Genomic DNA, 19,408 nt, shown 5'->3' with positions numbered 1-19,408 from the left:
AAAAAAAAAAAAAAAAAAAAAAAAAAAAATTATGGTTTCTAGAGGAAAACAGGAAAGACATCTCTGTGATCAAGGCATAGTAGATAAAGACTTTTTTGAAAGTACAGTTCCAGAAAACATTAAAAAATAATGAATTGAACTTTATAAAAATTAAATTCCTCAGTTCATCAAATGACTCTTAATAAAATTAAAATGTATCATTAGCACAGATATCTGAGAAAGAACTTTTTGCAGAAAAAAAAGAATTCCTGCACTTAAAAAAAAAGGGGGGAATGATACCTAAAGACCAATAAGCACATTACATTTTTTTAATGTGCTCAGCATTATTAATCATCAGAGAAATGCAAATTCAAATCGTGATATAATACAAATCCACAGAAATAGCTAAAGCCACTACACCAAAATGTTGGTGAGAGTGTGGAACTATAAAAAAAGTTTTTTGTTTTTCTTTTTTGAAAATGTAAAACATTACAAGCATTTTGCAGTACTATGGTAGTTTCTTACAAAGGTAAATATTCAGTGATCACACTATTCCACTACTAGTTATTTTAACAAGAGAAATAAAAACAAATGCTGCAATAAGACTTTTATGAGAATGTTCAGAGCAGCTTTATTCATAATATACAAATAAAACTAATTCAAGTATCTATTAACAAGACAATGAATAAATGAAGTATGACATATTTATTAAATGAAATATTCAGGACTATCAATATTTGTATGGATGAAATGACATGGGCGAATCTTAAAAAGATAATGTTGAGCTAATACATTCTGACCAAAACAGTACATATTGTAAGATTTCATTTATTTGAAATTCTATTATAGGCAAAGCTTAATTTATGGAGATAGAAATCAGAGTAGCAGTTGCCCCTGGGTGGGAGTTTGAAGCCAGACTGCCTTGGGAGGTGGCAGAGAGGCCAGGCTTTCCGAGATGTTGCAAATGTTCTCTTCTGACTGGGGAAAGGTTATATGAGTATATGCATATGTTAAAACATATTGCAATGTAAATTTAAATTCTATGTATTCCACTCTATGTAGCTATATTGGTGTACTTACTCTGTCATAACAGAATACCATAGACTGAGTGGGTTAAACAACAGAAATTTATTTTCTCACGGTTCTGGAAGTCAGAAGTTCAAGAACAAGGTGCCTTCGGAGTTGGTGTCTGATGAGGCCTCTCTGTCTGACCTTTGCTGTGTGCACTAGGGAGAGAGAGAGCTCTAGTATCTCTTCATCTTCTTCTAAGGACACCAGTTCTACTCAGTTAGGGACCTATCTTTGTGACCTCATTTTACCTTACCTCCTTAAAGACTGTACCTACAAAAATCAAAAAAGAAAAAAAAACTTTATCTTCAAAAAAGTCACATAGGGAGCTAGAGGTTCAACATATGAATTTGGGAGACACACAATTTAGTTCATGACAGTAACTTATAACCTTAAAATGGAAAAAAAAAAAAAAGGCAAGGAAAAGATACATTTATGTTCTATGGGAAGTTTCATTTCTAGTTATATTAAAACTAAATATTATTGTTATTATTATTATTATTATTATTATTTGAGACAGTGTCTCACACTGTCACCCAGGCTGAAGTACAGTAGTGCGATCTAGGCTCACTGCAGCCTCCTCCTCCTGGGTTCAAGCAATTCTTCTACCTCAGTCTCCCTCATAGCTAGGACTATAGGCATGTACCACCACACCTGGCTAATTTTTGTATTTTTTGGTAGAGACAGGATTTTACCATGTTAGCCAGGCTCATCTCAAATTCCTGACCTTAAGTGATCCATCTGCCTTGGCCTCCCAAAGTGCTGGGATTACAGATGTGTGCCTGGTCCTAAATATCAAATATTAAAATACACTTAATTTCCAGTGATACAAAAATTAAAGTGATAAAACATCCAGGATCACATATTTACCAACAAAGATAGTAACAAATGCTCTGAAGAGTCAGTCAAAGGAAGCCAATTAAATAGCTTGAATTCAACACAACTGAGCTGTTTCCACTATGCTGATCTTACTGGCAATGACACTTTAGTTAAGAAAGGAGTGAGGTAGTTTACCTTTAAGTAAGGCTTTGATTTTGCCAACTTAATACAGAGCCACATCTATGACCAGACATTATACCTCTCACTAATCCATTTGTCCTTCTGACATTTAGAATGATTTTTCAAGATTCCACATCAATCACACACCTTCATGTATTACATATGTGGCAAATTACTATTTGATAAAATCTAATTTAATTCCATATAGTCAATGTTCCATAGGAAATAAGCTCTTGAGGGCTGGGCAAAATTGAGAAGCTTGAAATGTTATTATTTATTTTTTCCTTCTACGCCATAGGGATCACTGTGTAAAGACCCATAGGAAATGCTTTCCTAGACGTCCTCCCAGGAATATCTCCTGTGCTACAACTGGAAAAAGTAATACTCTTTCTTCTGTCTTTGCATTAAACGTATATTGAGCATGTTTTCTCTTTCTAAGCACTGCAGTGGGTGCTGGTGATAAGAAATAAACACAAGTAATTTTAGCCATGAGAACACTCACATACCCACCACTCCAGGAGATGTGGTGGTTGCCAGCAGAGACAAGACTGTGAAACTCTGTCTTGGGCTAATGAGGAAAATAGATGTGTAAGCTTTGACTGTTTGAGTAAACTGAAGTTTACTGGGTAGAGGTCGAGTGAGAAACGACAAGAAAATCCCAGGTACAAGGAATAGCGGTGAAGCTTTTAAGACTTGAAAAGAGCATGGAGCATTTCTAGAATTCAGTGGCTCTGTATGCCTTTGTGGAAGATGAAATGGGAAAGGTAGGGAGAAGAGAGAATATGTTGAACAGTGTTGAATATCATGCTTTCGTTCTTCTAGACTTTAGTGAGTTAAGAAATTTTTAAACTGAATTGTATCATTAGATTTCTCTGTCAGAAAGGCAGGAGTCCCAGCTCTAAGGAGGGTGGGGGGAAGGGACCTTAGCTATAAAATCACTGTCATTGGGAAATTGGATTACAAAGAGGCCAGCACTAAGGTTGTTTGCAATTATTTTATTAATTGCTTTAATACTTAGTAGACCACATGGAATCAGCTAATGAGCTAGTTACAAGGAGGATATAGAGAACACATTGACATCTCAATAATCTAAAAGCATATAAGTCATTCGTGGAAGCAGACAGGTGAATGAGTACTTAAAAATATCAGGGGCATCTTGACATTTTTTCACGATCACTCTCTTTCCAATGTCTTCAGTGAGCAAAATAATACCAACTTCTCACCTTTATTAGGTATTTTGTAATTTCCAAAGTATGTCCATATATATCATCTCACTTGAGCTTCACAAAAGCCTCTGTAATGGAGGAATTTATCCTAGGAAGAAACTGGGGCTTATACAAAGAAAATGATTTGCATAACAGCCTAAGAGTAGTCAGGAACAGAGTTGAAGCCAGAATTTATTTATTCCAGTGCACTGCACAGCTTCTCTGTGAACTCTAGTTCCGCATTTATAATCATCTTCTTTATTTCTTTTGAATCTTCAAATCCTGATTGTCTACCCAGCAGGCCCATTGGCCCTCTCTGACCTCTCCTTTCCCAAGAGTGTGATGGTGACTGTCAGCCTTCTAGAGCCTATGCTGCTCCCCGGCCCTGCTCCATATTATTTTGTGTCTTCCCGGTTTCTGTTTGTATCATCGGCCTCTGACCCACAACTTGAGCATCCCAAATCCTTGGGCCTATCTTGTGCTCCATTTGACTGTCTCCTTCTTATACCTGGACTTGACCTACTTGAAGAAAGTTTTCTTCAAGACTAATTTCAACAGACTTTGCAAGAAATGGCTGGCAGCATGGCCATATATTTATTCAATCATACATGCATTCATTTACCAAACATACAATGAATACCAACTCTGTGTCAGATACTTTGCTAAGCACTATTAAGTGTTATCAATGGAATTCACATGAAGTAGAAAGTGGCTAACTTTCGGGGAAAAGAGAAAATAAAGTGTTAAAGAACTCTCAGGTTTTTGCCTGTATGAACTGTGTTTATCACAAGGTGTTGTCCCTACTTTAGGCTTTAATCTCACCTCCTATTATTATTCGAAGCTCTTTGGTCCTACTAAATTATCAGCTTAATAAAATTAGTATGGAAGATTATATTTTTGTTCTCAATTTTTTACTCCTTTTCTGCAATAAGATTAAACAATTGGCTCGCCTGACATGTGACTTGCTCCTCTGTGACATTGACCTTGGCCATAGGACATACTTTGGTCAATTAGGTGTTAGCAGACGATATTTTTCATGTCAGAGACAGGGCTTTAAGTGTTACTGCATTTTGTGGCTCAGTCTCCTTGAGTTTCCGCCCATGGTCCATGGCAGGAATGCTCCTGCGCTTTGGGTGCACACATAGAGCATTTCTTAACAAAGTCTCTGGCAATCTGCACCCCACTGGCAGAACACCCTAAAACCTTGATGGATTCCTGCTTACTTTTCTCATCAGTTGAAACGTTACCGCCTGCAGAAAATCTTTGCCACACCCACTGTATATCTTCCCACTCTCCCTTTGGACTGTGTCTTCCTTAAAATCAGGAACCTGTCGATTTCATTTTTCTATCATTGTCCACCAGCCAATGTTTGAGATAAAGGAGGTATTCCGCAAAGAGCTGTTGAATGAGTGTATGAATGAGAGGCCTGAGATTCCCAAGAGAGAGGACTTGGAGACTCATGGACAAACTTTTTCACACGCATTCACTCCTAACTATTGAGTTTTATGAATATTTTGGTAATCTACAGAAAAAAAGGTAATTGTGGCTGGGTTGACTTTGGGAATCATTGCATAACAGAATTTTTCTAAAAAATGCACCCTCAAAAGATTTTGTCATAATAAACACATCATAGCAATAATAATTTCTCATAATTTTACTTTTTGATCATTTAATTTTCATTCCACAAATATTCATAGAGTGACTCTTATGTACCAAGTTTTTCATTTTACAGTTGAAATAACTGAGTACCCAAAAAGGAAAAAGAGTTGCCTTGTTCAAGATTAATAACTCTAAATTGTAGCTTAATGATCTCTGGGGTACAGGGGACTCCCTGAAAACAAATTAAATTGTGTATTTTCCAGAAGACCCTAGTTCTTCTTCCTCCAGGTTTAACATTCAAAAATGGAAGTGGATTTTGCACTGAGGCAGATCAGAACTCTAGTGCATTTGTACATGTGTATGAGAGTGTGTCTGTATGTGTGTGTGCGTGTGTGTGTCTCTGAGTGTGTAACCATGTGTGTGAGTGGGTTTGGCCCTATGTGTGTATATGTGCATATGTGTGTGACCCAATATCCAGGAATTCCACCCTGCTGAGCAAAATGCATTTCATCAGTATTTATTCATACATACTACTGAAATTTGAACTGTCTTTTGAAGTTGATAAAGTATTTTAAAACTCATTGTATTTTGCTCTAGGCAGAGGTATTCTAGTCTTTTTGATTTTGGAAAAGGTAACTGAAGCAAATATAATGACTACCACAGATTGAGAAATGTCAGTGTGCCAGGCTCTGATCACAGGGCTTTGCAGATTTTTAACTCACCTAACACTCAGATCAACTACATAGTATAGACTCTATTGATATATATTCACACTCTCATGTTAATATCGTAACCAATTAATATCACCCACATTTATCTGATGAGGAATCTGAAACATAATGTGTTCAGTAACCTGTCTCAGGCCACACACATAGCTGGCAAAATGTGTTACTGTGATTTGAACCTCGGCACTCTGACTCGAGAGCGAAACTCTGAACTCCTCTAAGATACTAATGATGCCTCGTCCATCATTTCCCAACATGGAGGTGGAAGATCAAACTTCTGACTTAAAATTTGTAACTTTTCTCATCCTTTTTAAAAGTCTCCTATCCCTGCTAAACATTTTAGTTTACAAAGCACGTTTACCATAATTCATTTATTTATAGAACAACAGATGGGTGAAACAAATAAAATTACCTTTCTTCAATTCACAGATTAAAAACTGGGATTCAGGCTCCAGGGTATTCAAGAGGCTTACCTAGGGTTATACCGGCAGTTAGCAGCAGACCTGAGACCAAAACCCAAGACACACAAGATGCAAAGATCCTCAACTCACATGACCTCTGTGGTCCACGTGCTTATTTGAGTTCTGCTATTCCGAGTGAGCTATGTTTACAGATGTCTTAACCAGTGTGGGCTGCTATACCACAGTTTCACAGACTGAATGACTTACAAACAACAGATACCTGTTTCTCACACCTCTACAGGCTGGAAATGCAAGGTCAGCATTCCAGCATGCCCAGATTGTCATGAGAGCCCTCTTCTAGATCGCAGATGGCTGCCTTCTTGTAGCCTCACATGGAAGGAAGGAAAGAGAGCTATCTAACTCCTCGGCCTCTCCTTATAAGAGTACTAATCCGATTGATGAGGGCTTTACACTTGTGACCTAATTACCAGCCAAAGGCCCCACCTCTGAATATCATCACATTGGGATTAAGATTCAACATATATGAATTCAGTGGGGAGGAACACAAACATTCTGTTCATTGAAACAGACATGGTATAATTTCTAACTTTACTTTAATAAAAAGATAAATAAACCAAAGTGACCCAGAATTTCTTAACAAACAAGCCATGACCTTTATGCTACTGGGTTCTTAGAGCAGACATCATGGAAATGGGCCAGATGTAAGGTGATTGCAGTATTTGGAGATACATAGGTGAAAATAACACTTGCAGCCCCCATGCACTTAGGTGTTTTTATCTCAAAGGAAATAGAAACAATGGAATGTTCACAGTGCTGACAGCCAGGGCAATAAAGTCTCACTCAGGGAGCAAGGGAGACGCTTGTTGGAATTCAGTAGCAGAGGTTTTGATAGGCACCGTTTAATCAAACATATTATATCAGACTCATGGACTGTTAACTCTTTTGTAAGTTAGTCCAACTTCCATGTCAGGTAAAACGTGACTCTTTTTTGTATTGGGATCACAGGCCAATCCATATCATGTATCGGTTATCTATAATTAATATTAATTGTGACCGTTTGTGCTGTTGTTGAGTTATCTCAAGTTATAGGACTATTACATAGCTTTGCTGAAGTTGCACAGCCAATTCAAGAGTAACTTCAATTGCTAATGAATATGGTTCCTTTTTTTCAGTCATTTTTCTCTTACACCATTAGCCATCCAATCTATTAGTCATTCCAACTACAAATTCCAAACCTAGATTTCTGTATTGCCTGACATTTTTCAGAGCTCATCTGTAGGTATTTTCTCACAGTCTTCTACAAAAGACTTAGAAATAGATACCACTGTTTCCCTTTTAAAATTTAAGAATTTCCTTTTAGAATTCCTAAGGCTGGAGAAATATAGATACTTGCCCGAGGTCACATGGAGAATGTAGCAGAATCTGACCAGAATGCAGGAGAATTTTAACTCCAACTTGAGACTTTTTCTTCTGTCACACATGGGGTCCTGACTGAAAACAAAACAGAAACAAAACAGGCAATTCAATATCTATATATACAAAGTGCAAATATATACAAAGATGCCTATATATACAAACATGTAAAGAAATTTGGATTCTTCACTCCTATGCTCGTATTATCTCAGAGCTAGCTGACTCTGTTAATGCCTCCCTATTAATCCTCTTATTGACTATAGGATAAAATAAAGCCCTTACTCCTCAACCTGAATTTTATCATCTGAACCGTGTCTATTTCTGCAGTCTTATCACCAACTCTTTTCCTGTACTCACTGCTCCTTCCGTCACACAAGATGACTTCTAATTTCAAACCATGTCCATGTTTTCTAGCAATTCTGCCTGCATTGTTCCTCCAGACAGCATTGCAATCCCTTTTCCATATGCTTGGTTAAAACTTACTGTTCATGATTACTTAGATCATATGTCAACTAATTAAGTATACCCTTTGGATTTCATCTTTGTGCCATATATAGTGGTAGGCCAGGGGCATTCAATCTTTTGGTTTCCAAGGGCCATGTTGGAAGAAGAAGAACTGTCTTGGGCCACACATAAGATACACTAACACTAAAGATAGCTAATGAGCTTTTAAAAAGTTACAAAAAATACCTCATAATGTTTTAAGAAAGTTTATGAATTTGTGTTGGGCCACACCCAAAGCCATCCTGGGCCACATGCAGCCCACAGGCTGCAAGTTTGGACAAGTTTGTGCTAGGCACTGAAGGTCTAGATAGAGTGACCAATTGACCTGGTTTGCCAGGAACTGAGGGAGTTTCTGGGTTAAAGAATGTATAGTGCTAAAAGTGTAATAGTCCTATGCAAAATGTTGGTATCCAATATCTAGAGGACAAATTGACTCCTCAACTGCATCATCTCATCCCTAGGCATTTGGATCTTGCCTCCTCTGGGTTGCCTGCTTCCTGTCTCTGCATTTACCTTATTGCTTTAATTATTGGTGTATCAACTGTCCACCTCCCAAAAAACTGTGTGATATGGTTTGGTTTGTCTCTGTATCCCTACCCAAATATCATCCTGAAGTGTAATTCCCACGTGTCTAAGGCGGGTCATTATGGGAGGTGATTGGATCATGGGGTAGTTTCCCCATGCTGCTCTCATGATAATATGAAAACTCATGAGATCTGTTGGTTTAAAAAATAGTAGTTTTCCCTGTGCTCTCTCTCTCCTGTTGCCTTGTGAAGAAGGTTCTTGCTTCTCCTTTGCCTTCTGCCATGATTGTAAGTTTTCTGAGACTTCCCCAGCAATGCAGAACTGTGAGTCAATTAAGCCTCTTGTATTTATAAATTACCTATTCTCAGGTAGTATCTTTATAGCAGTGTGAAAATGAACTAATACAGATAATTGGTAACCGGAGTAGGGTACTGCTATAAAGATAACCTGAAAATATGGAAGCAAATTTGGAACCAAGTGACAGGCTGAGGTTCGAACAGTTTGGAGGGCTGAGAAGAAGACAGGAAAGTGTAGGAAAGTCTGGAATTTACTGAGACTTGTTGAATGGTTTTGACCAAACTGCTGATAGTGATATGGACAATGAAGTCAAGGCTGAGGTGGTGTCAGATGGAGATGAGGAAGTTGTTGGGAACTGGAATAAAGGTAATTCTTGCTATGCTTTCCCAAAGAGACTGGCAGCATTTTGTCCCGGCCTTAGAGATCTGTGGAAATTTGAACTTGAGATAGATAATTTAGGGTATCTGGCAAAAGAAATTTCTAAGCAGCAAAGTATTCAAGAAATGAGCTGTATTGTTTTGAATGCTTTCTGTTACATGCATTCACAAAAGGATGGTTTCAAATTGGAACTTATGTTTAAAAGTGAAGTAGAGTATAAAGGTTTGGGAAATTTGAAGCCTGACTATAAAGAAAAAACTCATTTTCTGGGGAGGAACTCAACCTGGTTGCAGAAATTTGCATAAGTAATGAGGAGCCAAATGTTAATAGCCAAATCAATGGGGAAAATGTCTCCAGAGCATGTCAGAGATCTTAACAGCAGCCCTTCTTCTCACAGGCCCAGAGGCTTAGCAGGGAAAAATGGCTCTGTGGGTTGGGCTCGGGGCCCTTCGTCTCTGTGCAGCTTTGGAGCTTGGTGTCCTGCACCCCAGCCACTCGAGTTGCAGCCATGGCTAAAAGGGGACAAGATACAGCTTAGGCCATTGTTTCAGAAGGTGCAAGCGCCAAGCCTTGATGGCTTCCATATGATGTTGCACCTGTGGGTGCACAGAAGACAAGAGTTGAGCTTTGGAAATCTCTGCCTAGATTTCAGAGGATGTGTTAAAATGCCTGGATGTTCAGGCAGAAGTCTGCTGGAGGGGTGGAGCCCTCATGGAGAACCTCTGCTAGGGCATTACAAAGGGGAAATGTGGGGTTGGAGCCCCAACATCGAGTCTGCACAGGGACACTGCCTAGTGGAGCTGTGAGAAGGCTGCCATACTCCAGACTGGTAGATCCACCGACAGCTTGCACCATGTGCTTGGAAAAACCACAGGCGTTCAATACCAGACCATGAAGGCAGCTGCAGGGGCTGTACCCTTCAGAGCCACAGGGGCAGAGCTTTGCAAGGTCTTGGGGGCTCACCCCTTGCATCAGCATGCCCTGGATGTGAGACATGAAATCAAAGGAGATTTGGGAGCTTTAAGACATAATGACTGCCTGACCAAGTTTCAGACTTGCATGGGGACTGTGGCTCCTTTGTTTTGGCCAATTTCTCCCATTTGGAAAGGGAATATTTACCCTATGCCTATACCCCCATTGTATCTTGGAAGTAACTAACTTGTTTTTAATTTTACAGGCCCATAGGTGGAAAGGACTTTCCTTGTCTCAGAGGAGACTTTGGACTTAGACTTTTGAGTTAATCCTGGGTTGAGTTAAGATTTTGAGGGACTGTTGAAAAGGCATGATTGGTTTTGAAATGTGAAAACAAAACAAAACAAAAAAAACCATGAGATTTTGGAGGGGCCAAGGGCAGAATGATATGGTTTGAATCTGTGTCCCTACTCAAATCTCATCTCAAATTGTAATCTCCGTGTGTTGATGGAGGAACCTAGTGGTAGGTGATTGGATCATGGGGATGGTTTCCCCCATGCTATTCTTATGATAATGAAGAAGTTCTTGTGAGATCTGATGGTTTTAAAAATAGCAGTTTCCTCTGTGCACTCACTCTCTCTCCTGCTGCCTTGTGAAGTAGGTCCTTGCTTCTCCTTTGCTCTACGCCATGATTCTAAGTTTCCTGAGGCCTCCCCAGCCATGCAGAACTGTGAGTCAATTAAACCTCTTTTCTTTATAAATTACCCAGTCTCAGGTAGTATCTTTATAGCAATGTGAGAATGAACTAATACACTGTGAAACATTGAAGGTTAATGGTGGAGGAGGATCATGTACCTTCTTTACTCATCCCAGATCCTGGCTCTGAGTCTGTATATAAGAATTGCTTTTTGAATATTGGCAAATGATTTTGCAGAAAAGACCTTATATTTTCTCAATGGACACTCAGGAATTGGATAGTGCATGTGTTCTGTAAGAGGGGAACCATCATTGCCCTGAATATGTGGAAGGGTTGTTTCCTGAACCCAGATATGCTTCATTCTCTCAGTTTCTTTAGTGGTATAGAACAAAAGAAGTTTGGATGAGATCAGTTCGGACAGTACATAAAATGGCTATTTCTGTTTTTGGTTTTTTTGTTTGTTTGTTTTGTCTTTGAGACTGGAGTCTTGCTCTGTTGCCCTGGCTGGAGTGCAGTGGCCTGATCTCGACTCACTGCAAGCTCCGCCTCCCATGTTCACGCCATTCTCCTGAAAATGGCCATTTCTGAAAAACACATAAAGAAGGTGAATTGCTGAGAGAAGAACTAGAATGAAGAATAAGAGCAGTGGGGAAGTGTATAATAAGTGGTACAATTAATGCTTTTTATATTCAGTATGTAATTATAGCAGAGATACAATGATTCTTAAGAGAGAAATGGCTGAATCTACTCACAAAAATGGCAGCTTACTCAGAAGGTTTTATAGTCAAGTTTTGAGAAATAATTCAAGATAGGAATTAATTCCAAATTTAACAAACTGTTCCAGAGAGCTTGGAAACAGATGATTCACTTGAACTTATTTTATGAAGCTGAGATAATCTTGGTATCAGACCAAGCCAAGACAGATGATAAATGAAAATTATATAGCAATCCCAATTATGGACATAGTTGTAAAATTTTAAACAAAATATTAACAAATTGATTCCAGTAATAGATGAAAGATTCAGGACTCATTTGGGTGCATGCCAGGAATGTTGGTATAGTTTAATATTAAAAAATCTTTTAAAGTAATTATCTTCGTTAGTCCATTAAAGGAGAAGAACCATAAAATCACTTCAATAGATTCAAGAAAACATTTGCTTAATTAATTAATTAATTAATTTATTTATTTTTTTTGAGACGGAGTCTCGCTCTGTCGCCCAGGCTGGAGTGCAGTGGCCGGATCTCAGCTCACTGCAAGCTCCGCCTCCCGGGTTCACGCCATTCTCCTGCCTCAGCCTCCCGAGTAGCTGGGACTACAGGCGCCCGCCAGGTTGCCCGGCTAGTTTTTTGTATTTTAGTAGAGACGGGGTTTCACCATGTTAGCCAGGATGGTCTTGATCTCCTGACCTCGTGATCCGCCCGTCTTGGCCTCCCAAAGTGCTGGGATTACAGGCTTGAGCCACCGCGCCCGGCCGCTAAATTAATTTTTAATGTATAGAAAACCTAAAACATTATAGGTAAGCATTTTAATAATCCTGGATTTCAGAAGATTCTAAACAGGACACAGAACTACAAATTACAACATAATGAACTCTACATCAAAGACACTTTAAAAAGTGAAACAAAAGATCATAAACTGTAAGAATATATTTTCAATGTGTATAACCAACAAAGAACTAAGATCATCAGTTTACATCAATCTTGGACCATATCTCTGTTTTAGTACTAACACATAAATGTATAGATTTGCTTTTTTGTGTGTTTGTTTTTAGGAGATGATGAGCTCCTGGGTGAGACTTGGGTTTGTGTCATTTTGTATCCCCAGCACCAAGAATTGTACCTGACACTTATTGGTGCACAGCCAGTGTCTACTGCATGATTAGAAGGTTTAACTGGAAAAACCTACTAACCTCTGGTATGAGTGGTTCACCATGTTCAAGATAATGTGCTGAGTCACCTTCAGTGGTTTATAAATGTTAACCATTCACATCATTCAGGGCTTTAAGTTGAAACAAAACAAACTTCACTAGACAGTTGAGGATGCTATGACAAAATACCATTGATTGAGTGGTTTAAACAGTAGACACCAATTTCTCACAGTTCTGGAGACTGAAAAGTCCAGAGCAAAGTACCAGCAGATCTGGTGTCTGGTGAAGATCTACTTCCTGAAGGTTTCCAGATGGAGGTCTTCTCCATGTCTCCTCATATGACTAAGAGCAGAGGAAGAGGAAGCAAACTCTTTATAATTCTCCTTACAAGGGCATTAATCCCTTTTATAAGGACTCTACCTGTATGATCTAATCATCTCCCAAAGGCCCTACCTTCTACTACCATCCCATTGAGCATTATGGTTTCAACATATAGGTATTTTTTTGAGTGGGAAGGGGACATAATCATGCAGTACATACCACAACCAAGTGAATGCTTCTTTAGACAGAAAAAAAAATGCTTACTGAAAAGATAGGGAGTGATTCATAGATTTCCAGGAAGATTGGAGAATCAGACTCAAAAGAACAGAAATAAGGAGAGGCTCCTAAACCAGAACCACCGCACAAATGAAGCTGCAGACTTAATCTAGTGAGGGCCTGAATGCTGTTGCCACTGCTTCCAGCACTGTACACGAGATCTCCACTGTGCTGTAGGCCATCACTGGTAGCTGATTCTCCTACTGCACCTCCTACCCACAAGAACATAAAATTCTCCATTCCTGGGTCTTTTGCTATCCCTAAGACCAGACACATTCCTTGGCTGGTAGGCAAGGTCGCAGGCCTTTATATTTTTCTGAGGGATTGGAAAGTTAAATCTTGGCCTCTATCAACCTATAATTAGGGACATGGTTGTTCTGTATATAGGGCACAGGCTTCAGGTGCTCTGCAGTCCATGAAACATTATATGTCTACAACATAACCTTTCAGCTTTTGGACACTGAAACCACTTTTTTTCTATGTCTAAGGGCATAGTCTGAGTTAAGATGAAAGAAAGGGGTTCTCAGATTGCTCTTAACAGTCTGACCTCAGCAACAACCATCTTAAAACTACAAGGTTCTCAATTTGGGTGGGAATTCCTCCCAGGAATCATTTAGAAAGGTGTTGTGAAGTCTGTTTTTTTGTTATTCACTTTTAGACCTTACTATAATTTGATGTGGGGAGAAAGAGAAGTGAAACAACTCACAATACACAGAACACTTTATGAAGCAAAGACTTGTCCTATCTCATGCGCACATCTTCTGAATAGTTAACCATTACCTTCCCTGGGGTGAAAGCCCTCACTGCATGGCTACTGTCTCACTCTATGTGGGGGCCCAAAGCCAGGCCAAACAGTCCACTGGGGAATTTCAGAACCAAACTTTGTTATCTGCACTAGGCAAGGAGAAGGGAAAATAACCTGATCTGGAAATACATAGACCTGGATTATGGTCCATTGCATTTAAATTTCTCTTGAATTGAGGGGACTATCTGAGACTGGGCAAGGCCCCAGGGCTACAGACTTCAGAAGACCACTGGCTCTCTACTGCTTACCTACTTCCATTTCTTGGGGGCAATTTCATCATCATTTGAACTTAATAGCATCTTCATTTATTTTATTTTCAATGCTCTTTCCTTGTGTGTGTGTGTGTGTGTGTGTGTGTATTAACACAGTAACATTTAGATATTATGTAGCTGGAAAGGTTTTATTCAATAAAGTTATTTTACATGCTAGACTGACTTGTACTTTAAACACTAATGGTCATTGTGTTTACAATTGTAACCCATTTTATTGACCATATTTGCTGTGAGTAAAAATATATGTATATATACACATACATATAAACCCTACTGAATATTATCTTTGATCTTAGAATTTAAGCTTTTTCACAACATTGTTTATGGAATTGTATAGTAACTAGAATTCCTAGCTATAACTTCTAGGACTCTTTTCCCTATAGAAGGAATAAAAGTCATAATAAGAATAACGAATGCTTACATAGTGCTCGGTGGTTTATGAACATTTTCAAATCTTACATACCAATGAAGTAGGTATTACCAATGTGCAACTGCAGTTCATAGTGTTTGAATCATTTGAGCAGAGTGACGCAGCTTACACAAATTGGAGTCAGGATGTGACACCAGGTCTTGAGCCTCCCAAACCTGTGCTGATCACTGCGTGTCAATTGCTTTCATCAAATGTTATTTTGAAAATCCAGTATCTTCTTCCTATGGTCACTGAGCATCTTTAAACTTGAGGAGGAGAAAATAAAGTAAAAGCATCATATAATTAGATCAGAAAAAAAAATTTTTCTTTTTACCGTTTACATGCAAATATTTGTTGGAGGACATCATCCAAAGTGAAATGAGAAAAATGTTACTTGAAACCACAATGGTGACAGATACAAAAATCATTCAAGGGCAGCTGTGGACACATAAGTGTGTGTAGTAAGCATTCTCATTTGTTTGATGATTTCCTGAGCTGGGAGCGATTTGATCAGCACATTGGAGGAAGGTGGAGGGAAATAACACGATAGCTGTAATGACCTAATTTTCCAGTGAAAGGGTTTTCAGACTCCCGAAAGAAAACATTATACTATATCATGAAAATGAATTAAGTTGCGGTGCTGATGAAAACAGTATCATTGGTGTCGCTTTTCCGTATCTGAGGGAATACCTGGAGATTTATTGCTTGGATCTTACCTAGTTCATATCACCAAGAGATACTTATCGCTTGAATCTTACCTAGTTCATATCACCAAAGTCTGATCTCTTCAATGCATTTACCATATGTGTAAGCACTAACTGTTTTAAAAAAAAATTAGAACTTCTATGTGTATTAAATGTCAACATAAAATGAAATAACCATATAATATGATTCATCACTTTTATAGTTTCTGTTTGTTGGTGTTAGTATTTAAGTGGTTGTCAACAATTTTTGCATACAACAATTATTATACATTTAATCCTGATAAAATTCAGTAAGGTAATTTTATATACATATATATATATATATACACACACACACACACACACACAGATTCATATACAATTATTATTATTGTCACTTAAGCAAAGATAACGTAGACTGGCAGCAGTTAATTGACTGCCAAATACAATAAAGCTGGAATTCCAGCCTGCTTCTCTGACCCCAAATCCTGAGTTCTTAAAAATTCTTGGTGCTGCCTATTTTACAGCATATCAAGGTTTCACTACAATACGAAGTAACCCACTCAATGACCTTTCTCCTCAGTTTTCTTTTTCACACTAAATATACCACAAATATAAAGCCCCTTCCTGCCATATCCTCTAGTAATCTTAGTCATATTGCTTTGAGCCAATGACTTAACTAATTCTGTTTTCAGGGCTCAGCTATGGAATATGTTTCATTCATGTTGCTGGTGCATATTTCTGCTATTCATTTTTCCAAAATCACTAAGTGTCATCTTTGGTCCTTTCAGGTTTGGAGAAAAAAAAAAACAAGCAAGAATATCACTTAGCGTGTGATCTAGAAGTAAATTATGTTTCATAATGGGCAACAATTATGAAATAAATCTGATTTTTTTTAATTTAAGATTTTGAGCTAATAAATCTTAAATTATATGCCTGCAGAGTACAGGAGCAAGGCGGTTGGCCATATAAATGTTTTGCAAATACAGAGAAAAAGCTAAGTTAATTTTTTCGAATTATGTCAGTCATGAGGTCTTTTTCCTTAATTTCTTTCTGATAATGTTAGCTACTCTCATGTGCAAACAGAAAAAAACTGAATGCACATAATGTAAGTAAGCAGACATCAACAACAACTACAAAAACAAAAGCAGTGACAGTTTGGTTGAAAAGCTGTCTACTACCTTCTCTCTAGTGCCCATCATAATAAGATGACTTTTATACACCATGCGGTCATGAAATCACATTTTCTGATAGCAAATACTTTCTTATTTTACATGATGAAATTAAATATAAAACCATTATATCACAGAATTCTATAAAGACACTCTGACTTCCAGGAGTGTTATCACATAAATGGGTTTGTGATCCACTGAACTAGATATTAAATATCTCTCACAGTGGCGGTGGTTTATAGGTTTATAGTATGCAATATGCTTTTTGAAATCAGGACTTTCCTAGAAAATCAGTCAGATATGAGTATCCCTATATGTATACCTTGAGGGTGAAAATGTAAATATACCCAGAAGACTTTCATTATGACAAAACTTTATGGGGAAAAAAAGAAAATTATTGAGAAAGTTTATCCTCCTCCTCTGCTGCCTCCTCCTCCTCTTCCTCCTCCTCTCTCTCTCTCTCCCTCTTTTTCTCCCTCTCCCTCTCTCTCTCCTTTTCCTTCTCCTTGTTCTTGTTTGTGTAGGAGCCCAAAGCATTTAGCATCATCCCTGGGCATATAGCGGATGTTCACAGAAATGTGTATACACAATCTGCTATTCAAGGATGAGTTTTTCAGTCTGTATTCTGTTTCAAGCCCTGTGCGATTTGTCACACTAATCTCAAATAGCTTTTTTAATGTAGGGTAGTGTATGAATGTTGGACAAACATTAAGTGTAAGTGCACAGAGTTCAAGCACTGTGAGAGATGCACCTATTATACCATCGTGTACAAGTATGGAAGAGAAAATGATGAGAAATGATTAAGCATGATGGCTCTAAGAGTAACAGACAGAGAACTCAGGCAAGTTGGAAGAATGGGAACTACCAGCAGAAAAGTCAGATTAAGGGTATTGTAATATCTAAGGTAAAGTATGATAAGCCATGTGAACAGAATCAGTGAAAGTCAGCTTGAACAAGCAAAAGGAAACTTAAATCAGTTTTAGACGGCAAAAGTAACAAAACTTTCTGCCAGATAAAATAAGGGTCAGTCAATGGAAAAGGGTATTTTAGTATAACTTCATAAATAAAGGAGTCTTTAGAAAAGAAGTTTGTGGAAAGAAGAGCTGGGTTTGAGAGATACACAGGTAGATCTATCTAATCAGAAATGACTTTGTACTAAGTAACTAGCAATGGTGGGGCTGTAGGGTCAATCCTTCCACTTGCCTTCTTCCCCCATCCTCTTTTCAAGTTAGGCTTTCTTAGATCAACCCCTACGTTGCTGGAAAGAGATATAAATTCTTCCTCTCCAGTCCCAGACTGTGGTGTGATCTTCAGCAATTAAACATGTTAAGATCAGCTTAAAAAGAGTGGCTGCAGTCCTGTCCCCAGTTTTTTGGGGGCTATCCTGATTTAAGAGGGTTGTCCCAGAGTAATTATTAACAGCACCCCTTTTCTCTTTCAAAAAAAGAAAATGTCCTGGATTGATTACCTTTACCATTATTGTCTTCATTCCCTTCATCATCATCATCTTAGTCATATAGATGATGTTTATTTACTTTGCATGATTTCTAACAGCTTTAAATAATGTTTGCTGCATTATATGTTTCGATCCTCACGACACCTCAGTGGGCAGGTGGGGACAGAAGTTGTCCCCATTTTAAAATAAGGACACTGATATTTCAGTCCCTGCACAGCTGCACAGTCACACAGCTTTTTGGTAAGGCAGCAGCATGTGAATTAGTGTGTTTTGGGCAGAAAATTGTGAGCTTTTTTCACTATGCATTCATTTATTAACTTGACATTCTCATAGCCTTTTGATTGGATGATCTCATGGGGTAAAAATCCAAAAACTCATGATCAGTGGGAAGTTATAGATGATGCAAGGCAAATTTTAATGGGAACATTTTAAGAGACACATACTTGGTTCACAAATTCACATTTTCATGCCAGATGTTTCCTCTTGCTTACCAAGCTCTTCTCCTCCTTATCGGCTTGAGGCTGAAGTCAGCAACTTTGCTTCACCTCTTCTGCCTGGGCAGGGTAATAGGAAATTTTTAAAAAAATGTATCCTCAGGAGGCATCATATTTAAAAGGAAATCCTTCGAAAGTGAACACATTTTCTAGCAAAGAAACAAAACTTTGACCTGGCACTGAAAACTATTATCACACATGTGAGTATTTCCTTTTTGGTTTGCAGAACATAACTATCAACTTTTCCTCATTTAATTTTCACCAACTAAAATAGGGGTTAGTAACAGCAAGTATGAGGGGACCTAGTGCTCTCCTGAGTCTTTCAGATGCTGAAAAGCACATTTCCCCCATTACAACACCAGGTTCTCTAAGATGAAATTATATTCTCAAATTGTATTCTCAAATTGTATGGTTTCTTTTAAGAAACCATTTCATACAATTTTAAGGGAAAGTACATCTTGCTCGACCTGGAGAAGTCTTTGAGTTTCATTACAAGTTGAACTAGGAAACTCTGAGATCAACCCTTACCTCCAAAGAACAAAACGTTACTTGACCTTGAACAAAATATTTCCTTTCACTGAATCTCAGTTTCCTTATTGAAGACTCAACAGTAATTATCTGTTGGCCGGGTGTGGTGGCTCAAGCCTGTAATCCCAGCACTTTGGGAGGCCGAGATGGGGGGATCACGAGGTCAGGAGATCGAGACCATCCTGGCTAACATGGTGAAACCCCGTCTCTACTAAAAAATACAAAATCTAGCAGGGCGAGGTGGCGGGCGCCTGTAGTCCCAGCTACTCGGGAGGTTGAGGGAGGAGAATGGCGTAAACCCGGGAGGCGGAGCTTGCAGTGAGCTGAGATCCGACCACTGCACCACTGCACTCCAGCCTGGGTGACAGAACGAGACTCCGTCTCAAAAAAAAAAAAAAAAA

At 38.5% G+C, this 19,408-nt stretch overlaps 1 long non-coding RNA gene across 1 annotated transcript in view; it reads left to right on the top strand.

The window, feature by feature from the left end:
* Positions 1 to 19,408, top strand: part of LOC108529461 (uncharacterized) — a 40,716-nt gene that overhangs the window by 5,729 nt on the left and 15,579 nt on the right. Inside the window, exon 2 of the long non-coding RNA XR_001885533.1 lies at positions 2,345 to 2,424. This is a non-coding gene — a long non-coding RNA (uncharacterized LOC108529461). The remainder of the gene's footprint in view (positions 1 to 2,344; positions 2,425 to 19,408) is intronic.

This window comes from Rhinopithecus bieti, unplaced genomic scaffold (assembly GCF_001698545.2).
Source record: "Rhinopithecus bieti isolate Rb0 unplaced genomic scaffold, ASM169854v2 scaffold_865, whole genome shotgun sequence".
NCBI classification, from domain to species: Eukaryota; Metazoa; Chordata; class Mammalia; order Primates; family Cercopithecidae; genus Rhinopithecus; species Rhinopithecus bieti.
Note: the sequence above shows the minus strand (reverse complement) of the source record. Positions and strands in the feature narration are given on the sequence as shown.